Source organism: Macaca thibetana, chromosome 1 (assembly GCF_024542745.1).
Source record: "Macaca thibetana thibetana isolate TM-01 chromosome 1, ASM2454274v1, whole genome shotgun sequence".
NCBI lineage: Eukaryota > Metazoa > Chordata > Mammalia > Primates > Cercopithecidae > Macaca > Macaca thibetana.
The window spans coordinates 137476581-137503729 of NC_065578.1; the positions used below are offsets into that span (position 1 = coordinate 137476581).

Consider the following 27149-nt stretch of genomic DNA (forward strand, 5'->3'; position numbering starts at 1 on the left):
TAACACTTTGATCAGGGAACTTGAACTGGTCCCGAGTTTGATCTTTTGGTGGGAGAAAAAAGGCACGTCACTAGGTGTCCTTAAATTTTCTGTTAGGAGATGTTACGTTAAAAAAAACTATGGTAAAATATACCTAACATAAAATTTACCATATTAACCATTTTTAAGTGTACAATTCAGTGGCATTAAGTTTATTCATATTGTCATGCAACCATCACTACCATTCATCTTGCGAAAACTGCAACTGTACTCCTTAGACAGTAACTTCCCATCCCCCTCTCCCCCAGCTTCTAGCAAAAATCACTCTACTTTCTGTCTCTATGAATTTGACTATTCTACGTACCTCATATAAGTGGAAAGTGGAATCATGCAATATTGTTCTTTTGTATCTGGCTGATTTCACTTAGCATAGTGTCTTCACAGTTCATCTGTGTTGTAACGTGTGTCAGAATTTAATTCCTTTATAAGACTGAAGAATATTCCATTGCATGTGTAGATCACGTTGTGTTTATCCGTTAATCCATTAATAGACACAGGTTGTTTCCACCTAAGATGTTACTTTCTATACCTTTTCATTTTCTGACGTCTCCCATCTCCAGATCACTAGACAGAGCTGGACACAACTCGGGAGTCGGAGTAGGGGGCGGGTTGGAGGTGAGGCGGGTGAGGAGAGAAAGAGGAGGCAGTATGCGCAACCACATGTCTATGCTATGCAGAGTGAGGCAGAGAGGACCATGCTCGATGCAGGCTCCGCTCCCCTGAGAAGCCAGGTAGGCAGCAGCAAGATCTGCCAGAAAAGTTCTACCAGCAGCAGTTTATCATAGGTATCCTTTACCCCCATGTTTAGAACCCATGGTTTAAAGAGATTCAGGGCCAGACACGGTGGCTTACGTCTGTATTCCCAGCACTTTGGGAGACTGAGGCTAGAGGTTGCTTGAGCCCAGGAGTTCAAGATTAGCCTGGGCAACATAGTGAGACCCTGTATCTTAAAAAAAAAAAAAAAAAAAAAAAATAGCTGAGCATGAGTACTTGTAGTCCCAGCTACTCGAAAGGCTGAAGTGGGAGGATTGCTTGAGGCTGCAATGGGTGGCGATTGCATCACCACACTCCAGCCTCAGCAACAGAGTGATACACTGTCAAAATAAATAAACAAATAAATAAATAAATAAAGAGAGAGATTTAGGTGTCTTTAGAATTACATTAATATTTCTGGCTGGACACAGTGGCTCACACCTGTAATCTTAGCACTTTGGGAGGCTGAGGCGGGCAGATCACCTGTGGTAGGAGTTCGAGACCAGCCTGACCAACATGGAGAAACCTCGTCTCTACTAAAAATACAAAATTAGCCAGGCATGGTGGCGTATGCCTGTAATCCCAGCTACTCGGGAGGCTGAGGCAGGAGAATCACTTGAAACCGGGAGGCACAGGTTGCAGTGAGCTGAGATCCGGCCACTGCACTCCAGCCTGGGCAACAGAGCGAGACTCCATCTCAAAAAAAAAAAAAAAAAAAAAAGAATTACGTTAATATTTCTAACTAATAAAATTCCACTGAAGCCTACCAGAAAAACCTTTAACAGAAATAATAAAGCCAGTGTGACCATTTTAAAGTGAAAGATTTATATGATTTGAAGAGAAACCAGAGTATAGTGTGACCATTTTAATCCTGTCCAGATGAGCAATTAGGGAATGCAAGTTCCAATCCCCCATTACCTCTGAACAGCAATGTTTTAAACCTGAGTTTTCAATTGACTGAAATGGGATTATGTTACAAGTTCTTCATGAATTAAAAAGAAAAAAAGAGGCAGTTCATAACATCAGGCCTTGGGCAAATTACGCTGTAAGACATTTTGTAAGTAAAAATGTTGACAATTTCAGTACATTAACACATTCAACATAAATATTTTTACATCAATTGAAACACGAAAGCTTAAGTGTTGCTTCATTTGGTTTTCACAATAAACCTATGGGGAGGATAAGGCAGGTATTAACAAACATTTTACAAGTGAGGAAACTACATTTAAGAAGAGCTAGATGACAAGTCTAAGATTATGGCAGCATTGGGGCTGGGCGCGGTGGCTCTTGCCTGTAATCCCAGCACTTTGGGACGCTGAGGCAGGCGGATCACTTGAGGTCAGGAGTTGGAGACCAGCAAGGCTGGTTGTTTTTAATCCTGGAAGAAGTGACAGAGGTAGGCTGAATAGCGCTATGGACTGGATGAAGTATTACTAACTTGCAAGCTGTTTTCATGTTACCTCATGTGAGACAAATAGCATGATTTCCACCTCTCATCCTTGGAAACTAGGGCTCAAGCAGTTGACTTGCCTGGGAACTAGTGAGCATAGGATGTAACCCAAACTTCCAACTGAAGTGTCCTCAACCTTTACCTGCATTCTAGAAGCAGAAACTTTTTTTTTTAAGTTTTGTTTATGGTTTTTCTTTTCTTCTTTTTTTGTTTTTTGAGATGGAGTCTCGCTCTGTAGCCCAGACTGGAGTGCAGTGGCCCGATCTCGGCTCACTGCAAGCTCCGCCTCCCGGGTTCACATGATTCTCCTGCCTCCGTCTCCCGAGTAGCTGACACTACAGGCACCCGCCCCCACCACGCCCTGCTAATTTGTTGTATTTTTAGTATAGACGGGGTTTCACCGTGTTAGCCAGGATGTTCTCAATTTCCTGACCTCGTGATCCGCCCGCATCGGCCTCCCAAAGTGCTGGGATTACAGGCGTGAGCCACTGCGCGCGGCCTGTTTATGATTTTTCGAAGGCAAGTGTATTCAGAATTTAAAACTAACAAAGGCAAAACTGCTCTGATCCAAGGGGCTAACGACTCCTGAAACTTCCCCTAGTGGGGTGCTTTCCACAGCTTGACCTAAGGGATCCTAGGTGGAATCAACTGCTTGTTAGTTTGACTGGAACTTCCCCAAGCCTTTATGAGCCTTATGGAAGCTCACTTTGGCGCCCTCTCTCCCCTCAAGCCATCAGGGTGGTATTTACCTGTTGTGCGGCAAAGCTGGTTATTTCCCACCTCCCCGCTCCACGACCCCCCGCAAATCCTTCAAAACTGCTTTCTCTAAGAAAGTCACCCAACTCCAAATGGGGTTGTATCTCTCTGTTTCTGGTGATTGCCCTGGGACCAGCCTTAAGTGGTCGTCGAGCAATTAAAATGCTACTCGCTACACATATTAAACGGTCTGTGACCCAGAGGGAAAGAAAGGAGAAACAGGGGATTCCCTTTCGATGAGCGGATGGAGTGGGAAGTAACGTGTGCAACATGTGATTTCAACGTGTCCATCAATTCTCTCCCTAAGCCAGGGCCGGCGGCGGCTCCCGGGAAGGCCGCAGAGTCCGAGGAACCAACCCTTGGAGCGCGGCTGTGGCTGCGCCTGCCCCCTTCAGCCTTCCGGAGAGGCTGGGCTGCTGCGGGGATCAGTCCTGGGCGGAGTCTGGAGGGCCGAAGCACCCGCTCGGGAGAAGGCAGCGCCCCCGGACCCGGCGCCACTGAATGAAGCCTTGCGGGAAGGGCTGTAACCGAGGCGCTTGCGAGGCTAGCCTACGTGTGGGGTGGCTCAAACGGCTGCGAGCGAAGGACAAATCACACCTCCTTTGTCTAGCACTGGGGGAGGAGAAAAACTCCTCGGTATTGATGAATTTTGGTGAATCTTCCGGGTACAGCAACTTCTTTCTTTAAGAACCCAAGCTGCAAATTTTAAAAACATTTTTGTTTTTGAAACATGTATTCGTTTCATTGACCCTGATGTGGCAGGCTCTTGGTCCTCGTTGCTGAGGCTCTTTCGCTGTTTCAGCTCAGGACCTCTAAGGTGTGCGGGACTCCTCGGCTACCCTCATCTGCCCGCCTCTCCGCCCCACCCCACCACCTGTTTGTCAGCTCAGGCTCGCTCTGCTATCGCACCCATCGCTATGTCTTGAGGCCTTTTTCTCTATTTTACTGTCTTTAATTGTATAGGGCCAGGGAGCCAGTGTCAAACTTCTCAGAATTGATTAGAACTAACACTAATAGCCCAAGAAGGCCGGGAACGGTGGCTCACACCTGTAATCCCAGCTCTTTGGGAGGCTAAGGCGAGTGGATCACCTGAGGTCAGGAGTTCAAGACCAGCCTGGCCAACATGGTGAAACCCCGTCTCTACTAAAAATACAAAAATTAGCCGGGCATGGTGGCAGGTGCCTGTAATCCCAGCTACTCGGGAGGCTGAGGCAGGAGAATCGCTTGAACCTGGGAGGCGAAGGTAGCAGTGAGTGGAGATCGTGCCACTGCCCTCCAGCCTGCGTGACAAAGTGTGACTCTATCTCAAATAAATAAATAGCCCAAGAAATCCTCATATGAATATGTCAAGGCTGAGCTCTTGTACATTGATTTTTAAAACCATTCAAATACCTTTTTAAAATTATCATTCTTTAAATTGTGGCAAAATACACATAACATAAAATTTACCACCTTGATTTTTTTTTTTTTTTTTTTTTTTTTTTTTTTTTTTTTTTGAGACAGAGTACCTCCTGGGCTGGAGTACAGTGGCATGATCTCTGCAATCTTGGTTCACTGCAACCTCCACCTCCCAGGTTCAAGTGATTCTCCTGCCTCAGCCTCCCAAGTAGCTGGGACTACAGGTGCACGCTACCACAGCCAGCTAATTTTTGTATTTTTTTAGTAGAGACATGGTTTCACCATGTTGACCAGGCTGGTCTCGAACTCCTGACCTCAAGTGGTCCACCCGCCTCGGCCTCCCAAAGTGCTGGGATTACAGTCATGAGCCACCGCACCTGGACAATCTTGACCATTTTTAACTATACAGTTCAGAGGCATTAAGACAGTTCACATTGTTGTGCAATCATCACCACCATCCATCTCTGGAACTTTCATCTTGCAAAACTGAAACCCCATGCCCATTAAACACTTTTCTGTTCTCTTCTCCCCACAGTCCCTGCCAACCACCATTCTGCTTTATGTCTCTATGAATATGACAACTGTATGTACCTCATGCAGGTAGAATCACACAGTTTTTGACTTTTCGTGACTGGCTTATTTCATTTAACATACTGTTCTAATATGCTACATGCATATTGTAGCACATGTCAGAATTTCCTTCTGTTTTAAGACTGAAGAATATTCCATTGTATTCTGTATTCTGTATTAAGACTGAAGAATATTCCATTGTATTAATAGACCACATTTACTTTGTCCATTCATCCATCAACGGACACTTGGGTTTTAGCTTTTGTGAATAATGCTGCTATGAAAATGAGTGTGCAGATATCTCTTTAAGACCCTGCTTTCATTCCTTTTGGGTATACACTCAGAAGTGGAATTGCAGAATCACATGGTAATTCTATTTATACTTTTTTTTTTTGGAGCGGCCATACTGTTTTCTGTAGTGGCTGCGCTGTTTTATACTCCCACCAACAGTGCACAAAGTCTCCAATTTCTCCAAATCCTCACCCACACTTGTTATTTTTCTGACAGATGCCTTTTTTGCTAATTTATTGGTTCTCAGTTGTCTTTTAGAGAGTGAAAATTACTGGCTTTCAGATCTCTAGATTGGTGGGGGTGTTTCCAACATGAATCAATAACTTATGTAGACATGTCTAGCTTTGCATATTAGTTGTAATAATAAAAATCATATATATGATATATATGAGAGACAGAGATATATATATATATAGAGAGAGAGACTTGCTCTGTCGCCCAGGCTGGAGTGCAGTGGTGCCATCTTGGCTCACTGCAACCCCCGCCTCCCGAGTAGCTAGGATTACAGCCACCCATCATCATGCCCAGCTAATTTTTGTATTTTTTGTAGAGACAGGGTTTCACCATGTTGGCCAGGCTTGTCTTGAAGTCCTGACCTCAGATGATCCACCTGCCTCGGCCTCCCAAAGAGGTGGGATTACAGGTGTGAGCCACCACACCTGGCCAAAAATCATATTTTATTTTATTTTATTTTTTTGAGACTGGAGTCTCGCTCTGCCGCCCAGGCTGGAGTGCAGTGGCCGGATCTCAGCTCGCTGCAAGCTCCGCCTCCCGGGTTCACGCCATTCTCCTGCCTCAGCCTCCCGAGTAGTTGGGACTACAGGCGCCCGCCACCTTGCCCGGCTAGTTTTTTGTATTTTTTAGTAGAGACGGGGTTTCACCGTGTTAGCCAGGAAGGTCTCGATCTCCTGACCTCGTGATCCGCCCGTCTCGGCCTCCCAAAGTGCTGGGATTACAGGCTTGAGCCACCGCGCCCGGCCCAAAAATCATATTTTAAATGTACAGAGTAGCTATTTAAAAGAAGCCTATAATGGACTCTTTAAAAATATATTTTGAAAATTAACTTATTACAAACAATAGGTGTTCATTGTAGAAAATTTGGGAATTATAGAAAAGTAAATAAAAGAAGAGTCACCAATAATCCCACTGTTCAGAGATCATTTTAATGAACATGTTGGTGCATCCCCTCCGTTCTATATATGTATATATACACACATACATTCACACACACATCCATCTACGTGTGCACACACCGTGGTTTCTAAAAATTGTCATCATTCCATTCTTACAGTTTGGTAGTCTGGTTTTCTCATTTCATAATATGTTAAGAGCATTTCCCATGTCATCATATCTTCACATAATCTTTAGATACATACCATTTAATAGCTGTCTAGTAAGAATCCTTAAAAATATAATCACTCATCATCTGTTTGGGAGGTTTTCACGTACTTGACTTTCTTGGGGATACTACAGGGTTAAAAAAAATTAAGACAGGTGCTGTGGCTCCTGCCTATAATCCAGGTAGGAGGCTGAGATGGGAGGATCGCTTGAGGCCAAGAGTTTGAGACCAGCTTAGACAACATAATAAGACCACCTGGCTCAAAAAAAAAAAAAAAAAAAGTAAATTAATAAACCTGTTTTTAGTTTTTACAGGAGTGTGGCCAGGTAGACTCTTTTTCAAGAGTGTTACCCCCATTTCACAGATGTGAAAGACACCTACAGAGGATCTCTAGATCCTGGATTGTAAATGGCAGGACTATTGGGCAACAATATTCGTATGGGAAAGAGACATGCAGAATAGGTTAATTCAATGCAGCATTCAGACTGTCAGAGGAGGAAGAAAATCCATAATTTGGACAAAAACTCTTTAAATATATGAAGGAGACCTGGAGGTTTATTAATTGTTCTATAATTCCATGAACAGCTTTTGCTTCAGAATTAAATGACAGTTAACAGTAATCCCAGTGACGTTTTGACATTGTCAGACCTTTTGGGGCTCATGCCTTCATGTGTGTCTTTTTATAGAGCAATTAATAAATGCTGGCAGTGTGCTTGTGATCCTTCTGAAATGCTTGGGGAGGATATTGTCACTGCTGCAGCTTTGTGTGTCTTGGGTCTTACAAATGATTTACCACTTACTGAATCTGAAATCCAAATTGTGGATTTGGCTCTGGTTGTTGCCAGCTAATGAAAGCTGTAATACTGGAAAGAAGTTAAGACGCTATCATAGACTGCCTCAATGTCTACAGGATAATCATGTAGAAAAGATAATATTTGTACAGGATAATATTTCTACAGATAATATTTCTACAGGATAATCATGTAGAAAAGAAACTCCTGGGTTTATAGGACAAAAAAATATGATAGAATGTTTGCATTATTTAAAAATAAAATGCAATATTTGTTATATTCTATATGAAAACAAATCTTCATCATATATTTTATTTTTTATTTTTTTTGAGATGGAGTCTCGCTCTGTCACCTAGGCTGGAGTGCAGTGGTGAGATTTCAGCCCACTACAACCTCCGCTTCCTGGGTTCAAGTGATTCTCCTGCCTCATCCTCCCGAGTAGTTGGGACTACAGGTGCCCACCACCACACCTGGCTAATCTTTGCATTTTTAATAGAGACGGGGTTTCACCGTGTTGGCCAGGCTGGTCTTGAACTTCTGACCTTATGTGATCCATCTGCCTTAGCCTCCCAAAATGCTGGGGTTACAGGCGTGAGCCACCGTGCCCAGCCTTCATTATATATTTTAAACTTGATATACTTGTGTAAACAACTTTTTTCCATTATAAATACTATAAATTACAATTTAAGTAATAATTCCTAATAAAACTAAATGGTAGATTACAGCTTCCTAAGTATTATCATTCTTCTTCCTTTTGTCTTTCCCCAGACCATAAAAGAAGAAAAAACCCCACAATATGTAGACATATATAAAGGCATAAATTTATAGGAATGTGCGAGAATGTACTGTTGCTGCTGCATTGTAGATTCAGACTAAATATAGTGACAAATCATAATTCTTCATGATCACATCTGCCAGCAAAGTTAACCGAGGAAGGTCCCACTATTTTCATCTTATAATTCACAGGGAATAGGATGTGGCCCCTCAAAGTGTCACTGATAATCCAGCATTATCTAATTAGCACATCTGATCCATCATCCAGTTGTGGGATACATTCAAATATACTATTTTACTGGATTTGAAAATATTAACATAGAATTTAAAATACATTAGAAACAAAATAAAATAAATCAAATATATTAGAAGTGGAAAGAGGCTGGGTATGGTGGCTCACACCCATAATCCCAGCACTTTGAGTGGCTGAGGCAGGAGAATCATTTGAGGCTAAGAGTTCAAGTCCAGGGTGGTCAACAAAGCAGAGACCCCGTCTCTACCAAAAAAAAAAAAAAAAAAAAAAAAAAATTAAAAATTAGCTGGATGTGGTGGTGCACACTTGTAGTCCCAGCTACTTGGAGGCTGAGGTGGGAAGATTGCTTGAGCCAGGCTGAGCTGGAGTCTGCAGAGCTATGATCACAGCCTGGGTGACAGAGCAAGATCCTGTCTCAAAAAAAGAAAAGAACTGGAAAGGTATTATAAATCAATGATTTTAGCTCTCTCAATTTACAGATAAGGGAATGGAGGTCTAGAGAGGGTAAACAACTTGCTTAAAGGCAGAGTCCGTTCGTTCTTTCTTTCTTTTTTTTTTTTTTGAGATGGAGTCTTGCTCTGTCACCCAAGCTGGAGTGCAGTGGGGAAATCTCGGCTCACTGTAACCTCTGCCTCCCAGGTTCCAGCAATTCTCCTGCCTCAACTTCCCAAGTAGCTAGGATCACAAGCATATGCCACCGCACCCAGCTAATTTTGCATTTTTAGTAGAGATGGGGTTTTACCATGTTGGCCAGGCTGGTCTCGAACTACTGACCTCAGGTGACCCACCTGCCATGGCCTCCCAAAGTGTTGTGATTATAGGCATGAGCCACCATGCCCAGCCAAGGCAGATTTCTTTTCATTTATTTCCTCAGTTATTCATCCGCACATTCAGTCAACCATGTTACCAAGCAGGAGTTAATATGAGGCCCTCAGGATGTAAAAAGAGTAAGATACCACCGCTGTTCTTAAGGAGTTAAGCTCCAGCAAAGAGAGACAGGAGTCCCTCAACCGACTAATACAGTAAGTAGTCTGTGGTGAGGAGCTTGTGAGAATTATGGACTAAGAGCTACCAAAGAGCACAAATAGCTGTCGATTCTACTTCATGAGGCTGAGACGGCTTCACAGAAGAGCAGACTTTTGAGCTGGGCCTTAAAGTATCAACATGCCGTCATGTAGAAAGGAGCAAGCCGGGCGCGGTGGCTCACGCCTGTAATCCCAGCACTTTGGGAGGCCGAGGCAGGCAGATCACGAGGTCAGGAGATTGAGACCATCCTGGCCAACATAGTGAAACCCTGTCTCTACTAAAAATACAAAAAATTAGCCGGGCGTGGTGGTGGGCGCCTGTAGTCCCAGCTACTTGGGAGGCTGAGGCAGGAGAATGGCGTGAACCCAGGAGGCAGAGCTTGCAGTGAGCCGAGATCGGGCCACTGCACTCCAGCCTGGGCAACAGAGCCAGACTCCATCTCAAAAAAAAAAAAAAGAAAAGAGCAAAGGGCAACCAGGTAGGATAAACAGCATGAGCAAAGCCACAACCCCATGATCATGTGTGAGAAAATTAGGGAATAGTCAACAGTCCAATGTGCAAGTGTGGAGGGTGTGGGGTCAAGCAGAAAAGGTGGGGAAGAAAAATTACCCTACCCAAATTACCCCAGTTAAAGGAAATTGGTCTTTTAGTCTTTTGTGGCTAATTTGGTAAAAGCCTTAAATGTCATTCTAAGAAGTGTGGACTTTAATTCTGAGAAAATAGGGCTCCAGGGAAGGCTTATAAATAGGGTTAGGACACAATCAAACCTTGGTTTATGCTGGAGATGAATTAGAATTTTATATTTTAGAAAGGAGATGATGAGAGCCTTGTATTAGTCAGGGTTCTGTAAAGGGACAGAACTAATAGGATAGATGAATGTATGAATGGGGAGTTTATTAGGAGAATTGACTTGCAGGATCACAAGGTGAAGTCCCACAATAGGCTGTCTGCAAGCTAAAGAGCCAGGAAGCCAGTCCAAGTCCCAAAACCTCAAAAGTAGGGAAGCTGATAGTGCAGCTTTCAGTCTTTGGCGGAAGGCCCAATAGCCCCTGGCAAATCACTGGTGTAAGTCCAAGAGTTTAAAAGCTGGAGAACTTGGAGTCTGATGTTAGAGGGCAGGAAGCATCCAGCACAGGAGAAAGATGGAGTCCAGAAGACTCAGGAAATCTGCTCTTTCCATGCCTGCTTTTATGCTGGCAGCTGATCAGATGGTGCCCACTCAGACTGAGGGTGGGTCTGCCTCTCCCAGTCCACTGACTCAAATGTTTATCTCCTTTGGCAACATCCTCACAGACACACCCAGGAACAATACTTTACATCCTTCAATCCAATCAAGTTGACACCTGATATTAACCATCACAAGCCTAAATGTGGAAGAGTGGCAATAATGAGGAACAGAAAAGGTATATGGATGGCCAGTAAGCACATCAAAAGATGTTCAACACAATACCATTAGTCATCAGAAAAATGCAAATTAAAACCACAATAAGGGCTGGCGTGGTGGCTCACGCCTGTAATCCCAGCACTTTGGGAGGCCGAGACGGGTGGATCACATGAAGTTAGGAGTTTGAAACCAGCCTGACCAACATGGTAAAACCCCATCTCGACTAAAAATAGAAAAATTAGCCAGCCATGATGGCGTGCACCTGTTATTCCAGCTACTTGGTTGGCTGAGACATGAGAATTGCTTGAGCCTGGGAGGTGGAGGTTGTAGTGAGCTGAGACAGCACCACTGAACTCCAGCCTGGGTGACAGAAGGAGACTCTGTTTCCAAAAAAACAAACAAACAAAAAAACCACAAATAAACAAACAAAAAACCAAATAAATACAAATAAATAAACAGGCCAGGCACCGTGGCTCACGCCTGTGATCCCAGCACTTTGGGAGGCTGAGGCAGGTGGATTAGGAGATCAAGAGATGGAGGTCATCTTGGCCAACATGGTGAAACCTCATCTCTACTAAAAATACAAAAATCAGCTGGGCATGGTGGCATGCACCTGTAGTCCCAGCTACTTGGGAGGCTGAGGCAGGAGAATCACTTGAACCCAGGAAGTGGAGGTTGCAGTGAGCCGAGATCGCGCCACTCCACTCCAGCCTGGTGACAGAGTGAGATTCTATCTCAAAACAATAAATAAATAAATAAATAAAAATAAACCACAATGAGATACCACTACATATCCACTAGAATGGTCAAAATTTGAAAAACTGATCATACCAAGTGTTGGCCAGGATGTGATGCAAATAAAACTCATATATTGCTGGTGGGAATGTAAAATGACACAACATTTTTGGAAAACAACTTGGCAGTTTTCTTTAAATATACACTTACCACGTGATCTGGCCATTCCAATCCTAATTATTTACCCAAGATAAATGAAAATATATGCCCAAAGACTTGTATATGTATGTACATGCCAACAGTATGCATAATAGTCCCCAAACTGGAAACAAGCCAAATGTCCAATAATACATAAATGTATCAACAAATTTAAACAAATTGTGGTATATCCATACAATGGAATATTACTTAGCAGTAAAGAGGAATGATCTGCTGATACCATAAATCCATTATGCTGTGTGAAAGAAACTGACACAAGAGTACATACTACATGATTACATTTGTATGGAACTCTAGAAAAGACAAATCTCATCTATAGTAACAGAGAGCAGACCAGGCTGAGGTTGAGAGCAAGATTAACTAGGAAGGATTACAGGAAATTTTGGGGGGTAACGGGGTTGTTCTCTACCTTGATTGTGATGGTGGTCACATGATAATATACATTTGTCAAAACTGATAATATAGATTTAACAGGAGCCTTTTATTATATATAAGTTATATCACAATATATTTCATTAAAAATAATTGAATTTAGATGGTTAATGGAATAAACTAACAACACGGTAGTTGATCTGATTTTACAGGCTTTTCCCTTGGTTCTATGTAATCATGAATTGATGTCTTAATGCAGTCCAAACAGATGGAAACAAACTTAGAAAGGATTCTCACTCCCTTCAGCTAATCGAGGGGAGGGATTTATGCAGTAAAACTCAGTAGCCAATACAATACAGAGCTCCAGTTCCAATGTTAGCAAAAAACAACTCAACTAAATGTTAATGTGATATTAATAAACTCCCCTGAAACTGGAAAGAATTTATTTTAAGGGCTTCTTGTAACCCCTTCCATTCCTTAGAAGAGTTTTTTAAAAATATTTTTCTACATTTATTTATTTTTTCCCTCAATGTTGATGATGTCATTTTTTCTACATTCAAGTGCATCTCTGCTGCTTTATTTATGTATTTAGGCCTAATACAATGACTGGGTTATCTTTAATACTGCTGGTTTCAAAAAATTATTTATTCCTTTTTATTTTCATTCTTTTCACAATTTTTATTATACATCTAGGGAAAAAGTAAAATACAGAGGGTGATAAAGTGAAAAAAAAGAGAAAGACATTGCTCAGAGCTTGTTATTATACCATTATTTTAGGTTTTTCTCTATTATTTTCCATCTTACTCCTTAAATGTGTGATCCATTGGGAAGCAGCAGAACTTGGTAAGAAAATCAGAACTTAGCATTGTTTCATGTCTGTCTTCAGGGAGTAATCCCTCCCTTCTTTGAAGGACAGTCTCTCTTCCCTGCCTCCAAGGATTTTAGGAGGGCTCTGAAGCTGGGCATGTGACCTGAGAAGAATCAATGAAAGTACTTTACCTCCTGACCAGTGTTTGGGTGGGATATGGGCACATGACCCAAGTAAGTCAATCAGAGCCTTTCCCCAGTTTCCCCCCACCTATAGTTTATTGGGGGAAGAGTCCGTCCTTCTCTGGTGGCCAAGGAAGAGGCGAGCCAGGAGCTGCTGGCTGTTGTGGTTACAGCTTTGCGAAGAAGCCAACCTGAAAGAAAGAAGCTAATACTCACAGAGAAGTAAAAAATGGAAGACAGAAAGAGTTCTGACCTGTTTGAGATGCTGTTCATCCCTGCCTTTCCTGAGATTTCATTACATGAGAAAGAATTCTCTTAGTTCAAACTGGCTGTCATTGAAATCTTTTTTAAAAGGAGTAATTAATATAGGTTTCTTGGGCTGGGTACAGTTGCTCATGCCTGTAATCCCAGCACTTTGGGAAGCTGAGGTGGACAAGATATATATATACGTCCTCTGGCATCGATCATAATATAGTTAATCTTTCCAAAGCAGCAGAGAGTGGCTTGGGTCCCCAGTGAAAAAAACTGAGGGTTCCTCCTGTGAGGTCGGCTTTATATTGATATGCAATATAGTTGGTTCCCAGGACCCCTTCCAGACGGCTACATTGCAGGTATTTGTAAAGAATTTCCCTCCCCCTCCTATTAGCCTTGATTCTTTCCTCTTCCTGACCCAGATGTCAGCTTCTATTGAGATCTAAGTGTCTTGAGCTCTCCGTTCCCTTATTACAGCCTTCTTGGACCTCATATAATCTAACTTCACTGCAGTTACTCCACTGGACTGCTGCCTAGTAAGTCTGGAGGCCACGATCTAAAATACTGTTGTGAGACCTCCAGGAATATCAGCTTCCTTCCTTCTTCCCCCGTTCGAGAGAAATGGCCTCACTGAACTCTTCTGAGGGATGACCTCAGTGTCTTTTTCAAATTGGAAAGAAACATGAGTTTTATCCCAACTCATGCCCACCTCCTTAGCCATGACATATGGACAATGGCCTCTCACTGAGAACTCTGCCAAGCGTATCTGAGTAGAAGCTGATTCCTAAGTGTTTATTCCTAAGGAATTTATTAGGTGGACTAAAGAGAGTATCTTCCTCTGCCATCAACCTGATAGCATGAGAGGGGTGCTGTTCTCCTTAGAAACTTGAACTTCAGCATGGACAAAGACTCTTCCTTTACTAACTTGTGGATCAGCTGAGAGCAATTTGGAACATTCCAACAAAACTTTACCAAAGATTTCTGGAAAACAAAAGGAAAATAAGCAGAGGGGGAAATAAGAATCTAGATCATCTGACATCAAGTTACAGCTCTTGTCATGGCCTCAAGAACGCCTACCTTCAACCTGGGCAACAGAGTGAGACCCTGTCTCAAAAATAAATAAATAGGGCCAGGCGTGGTGGCTCAGTCCTGTAATCCCAGCATTTTGGGAGGCTGAGGTGGGCGGATCACGAGGTCAGGAATTCAAGACCAGCCTGGCCAACGTGGTGAAACCCTGTCTCTACTGAAAATGCAAAAACTAGCTGGGCATGGTAGAGCACCTGTAATTTCAGCTACTTGGGAGGCTAAGGCATGAGAATCTCTTGAACCAGGGAGATGGAGGTTGTGTTGAGCTGAGATCGCACCACTGCACTCCAGCCTGGGTGACTGAGTGGGACTCTGTCTCGACAAAAATAAAATAATAAATAAATAAATAGGGCCAGGCACAGTGGCTCCCGCCTGTAATCCCAGCAATTTGGGAGGCGGAGAGGGTGGATCACCTGAGGTCAGGCGTTTGAGACCATTCTGGCCAACGTGGTGAAACCCTGTCTCTACTGAAAGTACAAAAATTAGCTGGGCGTGGTGGCGCATGCCTGTAGTCCCAGCAACTCAGGAGGCTGAAGCAGGAGAATCACTTGAACCCAGGAGGCAGAGGTTGCAGTGGCCTGAGATCGCACCACTGAATGATGCCCAGGTGACAGAGCGAGATTCTGTCTCAAAATAAATAAAATTTCGGGCATGGTGACTCATGCCTGTAATCCCAGCACTTTGGGAGGCCGAGGCGGGCGGATCACGAGGTCAGGAGATCGAGACCATCCTGACTAACACGGTGAAACCCCGTCTCTACTAAAAATACAAAAAATTAGCCGGGTGTGGTGGCGGGCGCCTATAGTCCCAGCTACTGGGGAGGCTGAGGCAGGAGAATGGTGTGAACCCGGGAGGCGGAGCTTGCAGTGAGCCGAGATCGCACCACTGCACTCCAGCCTGGGCAACAGAGCAAGACTCTGTGTCAAAAAAAATTAAATAAATAAATAAATAAATAAATACGTAAATACATAAAATAAATAAATAAATAATAACTCCTGCCTTAACTGTATGTAATCTGGTGCCCTCAGAGTTTCCACCTTTTTATTATTCTCATCCTTCCCATCTTGGATTTTCTGCTCCCTTCTGGAGGAAGAACTCCAAAGAATATCAGTCAACGAACCAGTGGTGAGTAGTTGTGGTACATCAAGGCTCATGGTCTCTGCAAAGTCTTAAGAATATGCCTGGATATGAGATCTTGGGCAAAAGTGAACATCTTTCTTTTTTTCTTTTCTTTTTGAGACAGAGTTTCGTTCCTGTTGCCCAGGCTGGAGTGCAATGGAGCGATCTTGGCTCACTGCAACCTCCACCTCCCAGGTTCAAACGATTCTCCTGCCTCAGCCTCCCAAGTAGCTGGGATTACAGGCATGCGCCACCACACCCAGCTAATTTTGTATTTTTGTAGAGACGGTGTTTCTTCATGTTGGTCAGGCTAGTCTCGAACTCCTGACCTCAGGTGATCTGCCTGCCTTAGCCTCCCAAAGTGCTGGGATTACAGGTGTGAGCCACTGTGCCCGGCTGAAAGTGAACATCTTTCAGCTGGAGCAAGAGCTTCAACCACAAATACTCCTCTCGGTGCAGGAGTCATTATTCTATTCAAGGACTTATGGGAAGTTGTTGAAGAAAAGAATAGATCTATCAGTTAGCTTTTATTTTATTTTATTTTATTTTTTTGAGACGGAGTCTCGCTCTGTTGCCCAGGCTGGAGTGCAGTGTCACGATCTCGGCTCACTGCAAGCTCTGCCTCCCGGGCCCACACCATTCTCCTGCCTCAGCCTCCCGAGTAGGTGGGACTATAGGCATGTGCCACTACACCCGGCTAATTTTAGTATTTTTAGTAGAGATGGGGTTTCACCATGTTGGCTACGCTGGTCTCGCACTCCTGACCTCAGGAGATCTGCCCGCCTTGGCCTCCCAAAAAGTTGGGATTACACAGGCGTGAGCCACCTCGTCTGTTCTTTGTAAATTGACTCCCACCACCAAAGAAAAATTATTCCCTTACCCATTCCTCCTACCTCATTCAAGAATGTTGTTCTTGTTTAGTTAAACCCACGCTCCCTAGCTGGAGGCCCTTTGAGTAGTTTTGGATTTGGTTGCCCAGTATATTATTTTATGATCCATCCCTTCCGGTAAGAGAGCTGTCTTTCTGACCAAGGGTGGGCCCATGATTTGGTTCTGGCCAATAAGAGAACCTCTTCACCCTGGTTGCAGCCAGTGGTTCAGGATGACCATGTGACTCCTGCTGGTCCAATCAGAGAGACCTTGTTACTTGGACAGATTATCTAGCTTTGGGATCACAGAACTGGTAGAAAGTGCGGTTGGGACTATATATAGGAGGAGAAAATAGGTCAAAACACAAAGAAAGGCAAAGATAGGCAGAACTAAAAGATGGAGAGGATGCCATTGTTTGAGCCCCTGATCTAGCTAGCCGGAAGAGCATACTGAAAATATGCAGTAACATTAAGCTACTTTGAATTGGATTTCTATCACCGGCAACCAGAATCCTAACAAAAAGACCAGATAGAAGGTAAAAGCAGAAAAGCTCCTTTTCTTTAATGGGGGTGATGGTAATGGTGGGAGTAGTTAAGGGCATCAGGACCCCTCGTTATTATACTCCATTGACTGTTCTCTCTTGGAGCCCCATCATTGAGAGCCAGTTAAGGGCCTTATATTCTTTTTTTTTTTTTTTTTTTTGAGACAGAGTCTAGCTCTGTCACCCAGGCTGGAGTGTAGCGGCTGATCTCGGCTCACTGCAACCTCTGCCTCCCGGGTTCAAGCAATTCTCCTGCCTCAGCCTCCTGGGTAGCTGGGATTACAGGTACCTGCTACCACGAAGGGCCTTATATTCTATTGGTTGATGCCAAGTGAGTAGGACTTAACAAAGAGAGCAAACTGCCTCACTAACTTTATTTATTTATTTATTGAGACAGGATCTGGCTCTGTGGCTCAGGTTGGAGTACAGTGGCATGATATCAGCTCACTGAAACCTCTGCCTCCTGGGCTCAAGCCATCCTCCCACCTCAGCCTCCCAAGTAGCTGGATCTACAAGGCATGCACCAAGCCCGGCTAATTTTTGTATTTTTGGTAGAGGCAAAGTTTTTCCATGTTGCCCAGGCTGGTCTTGAACTCTTGGACTCAAGCAATTGCCCGCCTTGGCCTCCCAAAGTGCTGGGATTACAGGTGTGAGCCACCTCTACCTAGACTGCTTTAATTCTTTCTTCCCTACTCTATCTCCTCATCTAGTTTTGGAACAGAGTTACTCTGGAAAGCAACTTTTGAATCAAACCTGACATAAACTATTAACTTAGCTAGTTACATCAACTTTCAAAATTAAACAGACTGTCCAGTGCTTGGGATACCAGAAGACCATGAAGAATCACAGGCCAGCTTTCTTAGGAATTGGTTCTTAACTTAATTTGGGCATCATTCAGTAGGAAAAGAATGCCAAGCCAGACTTGATATTAAACAGAGGCCAGAAGATATAAATAACTCAAATAAAGCAAATCAAGAATCACCATCTCACTAGTAGGAGGAGAGAAAATAAAATGAAAAATTAGAAGGAAAAGACCAGACTGTGAACTTTTGAAGGGAAGTATTATTTGCAAGTGAGACACACTGAAAAAATCAAGTACAATGAGATGCTCAGTGAACATTACAAAAAACCGCACAAAACAGGAGCTATTCAAAGACTAATTGTGAGATGTTGACAGATATAAAATGCCACCTGAGTTAGACAAGAAAACCTCAATGGGAAGCTAGGATAGCAGTTTTCTATTCAGGACCTTTCCCTGAAATATAAGCACCCTCACTGGTGATAAATTTTAAATGAGGAAGTCCTAAAAAAAAGTTTTTCACAAGAATATAAATGAAGAAATAGATGAGTTATTGTGAAAGATTTTGGTACATCTCATCCTAGAGTAAGACTTTTATGCCAAATTGCTTTGCAGACAACCAAAGCTAAATATAGCGTGAGGTTACTTTTGGGGTTCAGTATCCCTTAGTTACTCTCTGATTCTAATTAGAACGTTAATAAAGAGAATGTTAGACATTCTCAGAACACCTTTAAAAACACACTGGCTTACAGGTATATGCATATATCCAAACTCAGCAAATTCTATACATTAAATATGGGCAGTCATTTTTTTTAAAAAACTACAAAAACACAAGAGATAACACACACGCATTCACTGGCTTGGCTTTGTTTATCACTCTGTGTTCAACAAAAAATGTTAGCATTTCTATGAGTTTTTTGTATACTGAGTTGGTTTAAGTAACTCTACCCCTATAAGCTTTATAAAACCTCCACTAGTTGTATGCCTGAAGTATCCAAGTTGAAGGAGTGCTGAATGAATGAATGGCTATGGGCTACTTCTCAGTAGCATTACTGTTTTGGAAATGAAGTCCTAACGTTAATTTGGAGGCTCATTTAACTCATTTATTGAGCCCCTAAAGTGCACAAAGCCACAAGCCTAGGCACTGGGAATCAAATCTGTGTTTAAGGGAAGACCTTATTTATTGCTTGGGAGATAGAAGTGTCATGATTTGCCAGATGGGATATCTCTGTAGTTTCTAGCAGCAGAATGAGGAAGTTAAGGAATTGAGAGAATTTTGTTTGTTTTATTTTTACCTTCCATTTCCTAAGTGGGACTTGAGGCTTTTTTTTTTTTTTTTTTTTTTCTCTCTTTTTTTAATCAGAGGAAGTAAAGTGAAATAGAAGAGATCCTGTGGTGCAGAGGTTAGGAGTGTGGGCTGTGAAACTGGCCTTTCTTTCTCATTTACTAGCTGTGTGACTTTGGGCGAATCTCTTAACCTTTCTGTGCCTCACTTTCATGAGTTGTATAGCAGGCATGACTATAATGATATCTACTTCACAGGAATATTGTGATGATTAATGGAGTTAACATAAGTAAGTGCCTAGCAGGTGAGTAAATATCACTATTGGTCAACCAATCACTTAGCTACATTCATCTCTTACATTCCTGCCACTCAAATAACATTATTTTTCTCAAATAGAAAGCTTGTTCGTGTCAGATTCCATCTAAGGTAGGTATTCCCACAGAGAGGTACAGAGGGCCCTGAAATAAGAGGTTAAATTTAAATTCTTCCCTCAATGGCTTTAATTTTTGATTTGCAGTTCAATTCATTTACTACCAAATAGAGTATTCAATCACTGCCTACTTTGATCAAAGAACCCAACAGCTTCATATACAAAATGAGTACAATATCAACATTTTACTTCATTAAAAGTTGGTACTCATGATAAATGAGTTAAGGGTATTAGAATGTTTGGAGGCCAAATGAAAGTATTATAACTAATGACACATAATGACATTATTTTTTTGAATATTTCCTTCCTTTCAATTTTAGAAAGACTTGACTAGAGGTTGAATTTGGACATTAAACCCAAGAAAATGAACATTTGAAGATAATTTCTCAAAGTAGAATTTGGCTAGGTCACCATGCTTAGCAATAGTTTCAAAGAGAAAGAGAATTGAGATTTTTAATAAGCTTTGAAACTTACCTGAAAGGTGGGATAAAAGTGTGGTGTTAAGCAGTGTGAATTAATTTTTTTTTTTTTTTTTTTTTTTGAGGCAGAGTCTCACTCTGTTGCCCAGGCTGGAGTGCAATGGCACAATCTCGGCTCACTGCAACCTCTGCCACCCACGTTTAAGTGATTCTCCTGCCTCAGCCTCCCGAGTAGCTGGGACTACAGGCGCACACCACTATGCTCAGCTAATTTTTGTATTTTTAGTAGAGACGGGGTTTCACCACGTTGGCCAGGATGGTCTCGATCTCCTGACCTCGTGATCTGCCCACCTCAGCCTCCCAAAGTCCTGGGATTACAGGTGTGAGCCACAGCGCCCAGCCTGTGAATTAATTTTAGACAGCTTGCTTAGGACACATCCTAGTGGTAATATCTTTCTTCTGTACTGTGATTAGTCAGAAAATAATCTTTAATAACTTTTTTTCTGATCTCCTTTGAGGAAATACTCTAAGGTCAGTTGTCACCTGATCGTATTGTCTGTGAAAATTAAGTGGTATTCTCTAGTTTTGTTACAATAAATCACTTCAATGCAAGAAAGAGGGTACTAATCTTTTTTTTTTTCCTAGCTACCAGCTAGATTTTATAACATAGGAGCTAAGAGTTCAGAATTATATTATGATGATAGTTCATTTCTCCCTCTCTTTCTGTCTTTCTTTCTTGATGGACTTTTGCTCTTGTTGCCCAGGCTGGATTGCAATGGCACGATCTTGGCTCACCGCAACCTCCACCTCCTGGGTTAAAGAGATTCTCCTGCCTCAGCCTCCTGAGTAGCTGGGATTACAGGCATGCGCCACCACTCCCAGCTAATATTTTTGTATTTTTAGTAGATATGGGGTTTCTCCATGTTGGTCAGGCTGGTCTCGAACTCCTGACGTCAGGTGGTCCGACTGCCTCGGCCTCCTAAAGTGCTGGGATTATAGGCGTGAGCTACCACGTCTGGCTGATGATAGTTCTTTTCTATTTTCTTTTTATTTTTTAGGACAGGGTCTTGCTCTGTCACCCAGGCTGGAGTGCAGTGGTGTGATTATGGCTCACTGCAGCCTTAACCTCCTGGCTTGAGCCATCCTCTACCCTCAGCCTCCTATGTAGTTGGGTCTACAGGTGCATGTCACCATGCCTAGCTAGAATTTTATTTTATTTTATTTTATTTTATTTTTTGAGACGGAGTCTCACGCTGTTGCCCAGGTTGGAGTGCAGTGGCGCGATCTCGGCTCACTGCAAGCTCCGCCTCCTGGGTTCACGCCATTCTCCTGCCTCAGCCTCCTGAGTAGCTAGGACTACAGGCGCCCGCCACCGCGCCCAGCTAATTTTTTTTTTTGTATTTTTAGTAGAGACGGGGTTTCACTGTGGTCTCGATCTCCTGACCTTGTGATCCGCCCGCCTCGGCCTCCCAAAGTGCTGGGATTACAGGCTTGAGCCACCGCGCCCGGCCGAATTTTATTTTTTATAGAGATGGAGTCTCACTATATTACCCAGCCTGGTCTCGAACTTCTGGGCTCAAGTGATTCTCCTGCCTCACCCTTCCAAAGGGTCAAGATTACAAGCATGAGGCACTGCACCAGGCTCAATACTTATTTTCAATCCAATTTCTTTCTTTTTTTTTTTTTTTTTTTTGATACAGAGTCTTGCTCTGTCGCCCGGGCTGGAGTGCAGTGGCTGGATCTCAGCTCACTGCAAGCTCCGCCTCCTGGGTTTACGCCATTCTCCTGCCTCAGCCTCCCTAGTAGCTGGGACTACAGGCGGCTGCCACCTCACCTGGCTAGTTTTTTGTATTTTTTAGTAGAGACAGGGTTTCACCGTGTTAGCCAGGATGGTCTCCATCTCCTGACCTTGTGATCCACCCATCTTGGCCTCCCAAAGTGCTGGGATTACAGGCTTGAGCCACCACGCCCGGCCATCAATCCAATTTCTAACGCACTATGATTTGACTGTTATCTAGATATGGGGCCCACTTGCCATATTCTTTAAATTGCAGCCATAGCTGAATTTTGTGGGGGAAAAAACGCATTGCATTTTATAGAATATGGCCTCTATAGACTAATGTTACTCCAAAACCATTCAGACTATGGGAATCTTCTGCCAAATCTAAACACTGTAGAGCTAAGAAAAGAAAGAGACTCTGGGGAAGATGAAATGAAAGTAACTGAATAAATCCTAATTTGGAAGGGAGAAAAATGACAAATGGAAGAAAAATGCAAAAGGCAGAGAGGCAAATAGTTTCCTCTAATGTCTGTGTCTCCTGATAATATTTTAGAGCCAAGATTATATATGGGCAGCTAAAGCTGAAAGATGAGAAATAAAAATATCTTGAATCCTACCAGAATATCATGTTCTACCTTATTTTTTTTTCCATTCTTGGGGACACAAACAAAAATTACACTGTGAACTAACTGCCACAAAAGAAAACACAATACTGTTAGGTGTAAGCAGAAAGTGTACAATCAAATTCACTCCAAACTACCTTCTCTTCCTCACCCATCCGTAAAGTAACTCTTAATTTTTCGAGGGAGAGCCTTTTTTTTTGGATGATGGGGGAGACTGTGCCTACAATCCTTAGCATTGATTTCCTGACTGCTGAGTAGCATTAGTCATGCATCCTCCTCATGCCCATACATGGAGGACAAGCCTACACTGATGCTATCAGATGAATTTAAACAAGGCATGTTCCAAGTGAACCCTCAGAGCCAGACTGACAACACTCCTGCAGCAAACTCATCTTCAACAGAAGCAAGTTTTATTTCCTTTTCTGAGTACACACTGCTAACAAATATATAGGCCAATGTGATGGCTCTGTACTGTACACCTAGGGCTTGGAGCAGGCCTCCTACTGTGACATTAGGCAGGGGTGGCTGGGCGCGGTGGCCCATGCCTGTAATTCCAGCACTTTGGGAGTGCTGGAATTCTCCCAATTCCAGCACTTTGGGGAGGCTGTAGTGGGTAGATCACCTGAGGTAAGGAGTTAGAGACCTGCCTGGCCAACATGGTAAAACCTGTCTCTACTAAAAATATGAAAATTAGCTGGGTGTGGTGGCAGGCGCCTGTAATCCCAGCTACTGGGGAGGCTGAGGCAGGAGATTCGCTCGAACCTGGGAGGCAGAGGCTACAGTGAGCAGAGCTCTCACTACTGCCCTCCAGCCTGGGCAACAGAGCAAAAGTCCGTCTAAAAAAAAAAAAAAAAAAAAGCATGGGTGAAAGTTTATCTGAGGGAAAGTTGAGGTCTATATACTTGATGTTAAGAACAGAGTATATTTCTTTTGATGAATAGTTTTCTCTTTAATTAGAGAAGTCATTCACTCATTTATTCATTCACCTTTTAAATACTTAGGTGCCTACATGATGGGCCAGCCACTGGGCCTTGGGCTGGCAACCCTTATGAGAGAAGAGTTCAAATGATTTCCACAATTCAGCCAAGCCAACACAACCTCAGCTAATTTTTGGTTTTTGATTTTAATTGTTTAGAGACAGAGTCTGTCTCTCAGGCTGGAGTGCAGTGGCCAGATCATAGCTCACTGCAGCCTCGAAGCCTCGAATCCCTGGCTCAAACAATCTTCTTGCCTCAGCCTCCTGAGTAGCTGGGACCATAGGAGTGTGCTATGATACCTGGTTCTTTGGCTCTTTTTTTTTTCTGAGATGGAGTCTTGCTCTGTCGCCCAGGCTGGAGTACAGTGGCACAATCTTGGCTCACTGCCACCTCTGCCTCCCGGGTTCAAGTGATTCTCCTGCCTCAGCCTCCCCAGTAGCTGGGATTACAGGCTCCCACCACCATACTTGGCTAATTTTTTGTATTTTTAATAGAGACTGGGTTTCACCATGTTGGCTAGGCTGGTCTCCAACTCCTGACCTAGTGATCCACCCGCCTCGGCCTCCCAAAGTGCTGGGATTACAGGTATGAGCCACCGTGCCCAGCTACCTGGCTTATCTGTAAAAAATTTTGTAGAAACGGTGTCTTGCCATGTTGACCAGGCTGGTGTCAAACTCCTGTGATCTGCCTGCCTCAGCCTCCCAAAGTTCTGGGTTTACCACCATGAGCCATCATGCCAGGCCCAGACCTAATTTTTAACCAGAGTTTATGAGAAGAGAATTAGCTTTAATTTTTATTGCCTTAATGCACGCTCATCCCATAGGAAGGTAGTTTGATACAGTAGAAGGAACAATGGACCAAGAATTGGAAATTCTGAATTTAAGTTGTGGGCAAGTTACTTAACCTCTCTGGGTCTCACATTTCTTTTCTGAAAAATGAGTGGGCTGGACTGAAGATTCCTTCCATCTCTAAAATTCTTTTATTCTATATGGTAACACATTCCACAGCATTTCCTTTGTGACCAGAATTAGTCTGTGACTTCCTACCTCAAGTATCCCTTTTGCCCTCTTTGAATGTTAAACCAAATATGAACAAGAAGCAATAACATTTTGTCACAGCCAACAAATTGCCCTTCCACAGAATGACCTTTGGAGGTCAGGCCACCCATTGCAATATCTAAATCCAAAAGGCAATGCTATGACCAATTTGTGAACTGGCAGGCTGCCATCCAAAAGGATGGAAATGGTTGTAGGCAGCCAAAATTCTTGGCTGGTACATTTTTAATAAACATAGAAAATAAGAACAGCATTTTCCACTTGGATTGCTTAATTTGGTGCCCATACCATTGGAACATTTGCTGTTAGAATAAAGATGATGTGATATATCACTTATTTAGCGCAGGATGGATTAACTTTCACAGATGAGAAGTAGGTTATGGAGTCATCTGTAAGGAATTTTTATCCTTGTTTCTTGTGTCTGGCAGGAGATAGCTTGAGTCATTACAGCACTCTCTCCACCCCTTTTGGCCCTTTGTAAGTTTTCCCTGAAACATAAGCTCTGTCGGATTTACTGTATTGCTATGAATGGACTAAGGCAAATTGGTGTGACTTCTTTTTGGTCAATTATGTTTTATTAATACTTTTCCAAGATGGTTCAATATATCTTAATTTTTCCAAGAAAAAAGTCTCTACAGCACATGTTCAAATACTTGAGGTATGTGTTTCAAACTACAGGGAGAAACTTTTGTAAGACAATGACCCTCATAGTTGGTAGCTATGATTTTTAATCATGCCTGTTGCACTGATTGATTCAGTTACTTGAGCTCTGTTTCCCTGTCTCTACTTGCAATATGGCAACTAGGACATTTGACTGGCAAGTTTGTTTTCTCTCCAGTGCTTGGAGATCCTTGAATAAAATGTCCTCTGTAATGGTAAGCTGTAATTAGATACGTGGGTGGAAATTAGCGTTCTTCAAGTACACCATGTTTAAGGCAGAGGCATCATGCTTTCTGCTACCTGAGGCCACCTTGATCCTGTGCCATAGCTCTAGGTCACTGCTTCTATAGGGCTGTTGGTCTAAGGCTGCCAGTTAAAAAAAGAAAATAACTCGGTATTTAGCTCTGAAACCAGGAAGCTTTTTTTATTTTTTATTTTTGAGATGGAGTCTTGCTCTGTCACCTAGGCTGCAGTGCAGTGGTATGATCTGAGCTCACTACAACCTCCTTTTCCCGGGTTCAAGTGATTCTCTTGACTCAGCCTCCCCAGTAGCTGGGATTACAAAGGCGTGCACCACCACACTCGGCTATTTCTTTTCTTTTTTTTTTTTTTTGTGTATTTTTAGTAGAGACAGGGTTTTGCCATGTTCGCCAGGGTGGTCTGGAACTCCTGACCTCAGATGATTCACCCGCCTCAGCCTCCCAAAGTGCTGGGATTACAGGTGTGAGCCACCGCACCCGACTGAAACCAGGAAGCTTTTTTATGGTTAAAAATGGGCTACACAGTTCTATTACAGGCAAGTCAGGCATTGACCGTGGATCACTATAACTTGTCTTTTCATTTGGAAGTGTACATTATCCCAACCTTTATAACTATCTTTTGAATGGTACCTGCATCTTAAAACAAAACACCGAAACTTTTGAACGGATTCCTGGAGTCATGGCAGGTCCTCCATTTTGGATGAGATCCTTCAGCAACAGGATCCCTGTAGCAACAATCCTTTCTCATCCTCATCTTTTATACAGAAAGTACATCCCTGTCTTCGGGACTAAAAGGGGGCTGTAATTCGTACAGTTAAAATTTTTATTATTGGATTTGTTTTTAGATTAAAAAAAAAAAAACCAAAAACAAAACCTCAACAACAACTATCAATTCTGGCTTCCTGGATGCCCTCCTCCCCGACTTGACTTGAAATTGCCTTGCCAGTATTTTATATCTACTTTTTAAGGGAGGTGACTTCAAGACCATTGGGAATGACGGAAGATTTAAAATTATCATTAGTTCCTCTTTCTCCCCGCCCCTGCCCGGGATTCCCTCTGCTAATGACGCTGGAAAGCGGTTCCACTGGCTGCGTTTCTCTTCTTCCACTCTTACGGCAACACACGGTTCCGCGCGCGTCTCCGGCGACTGCGTTTCCCCCAGAGTCGGCTGCGTTCGTTTGGGGATGAAGTCATCCCTATACCTAGTGTGCACATCAGCTTGTTCCATCGGCGCAGCACGCTGGGATTCCTCGGGAAGGAGCGAAGGGAACAATGATGACCATATTTTCCATTTATATGCCCCTCCTCAACTCCGCAGGAATCGCTGGGCGCAGCCGCGGCGGGGTCGGGCGGTTGGGCTGACCGGGATGCCCCCCGATTCCCTCGTCCCAGTCCTGAGACCGCAACAGGGCGGGCTGAGCACTCGCCCCGCGCGAGGCACTCGGCCGCGAGCCGACCCGGAGTATCCTGGCCCGGCCCTGTACCCAGTCAGTCACGCGTCCCAGCTCCCCACGCCGGTGCCTGCGGGTCCGGCGCCCAGGAGGTCTCGGCGCCTAGGTCTCCGCACCGCGGCTGTGGGGGAGGCCCCGGAGTTCCCCCAAGCCTCTGGGGAGCGGGAGGCGACGGGGAGGGGGCCGACAGTCAAGGACAACCCCGGGCAAGGAACCCCCCGGCGAGGAACCCCGGCCGACAGCGGACGGGACGTTTTGGGGGGGGGGGGGGGGGGCGGCCCGAATCCCAGGGGGTTGCAGGGGGCGGGGTAGGGAGGCAACAAAGAGCCTCTCTTCGTCGTCGTCGCCGCCGCCGCGCTCGCTCCCGCCCAGTCAGCTCTCCGCAGTCCGGCGGGGGCCCGG

At 43.6% G+C, this 27149-nt stretch overlaps 1 protein-coding gene across 1 annotated transcript in view; it reads right to left on the reverse strand.

The window, feature by feature from the left end:
• Positions 1–13231, reverse strand: part of LOC126937204 (histone H3.3A) — a 403313-nt gene extending 390082 nt beyond the window's left edge. The window contains exon 1 of the mRNA XM_050760596.1: positions 13221–13231. The gene's annotated coding sequence lies outside the window, so the exon portion shown is untranslated. The remainder of the gene's footprint in view (positions 1–13220) is intronic.
• Positions 13232–27149: the final 13918 nt, after the last annotated feature.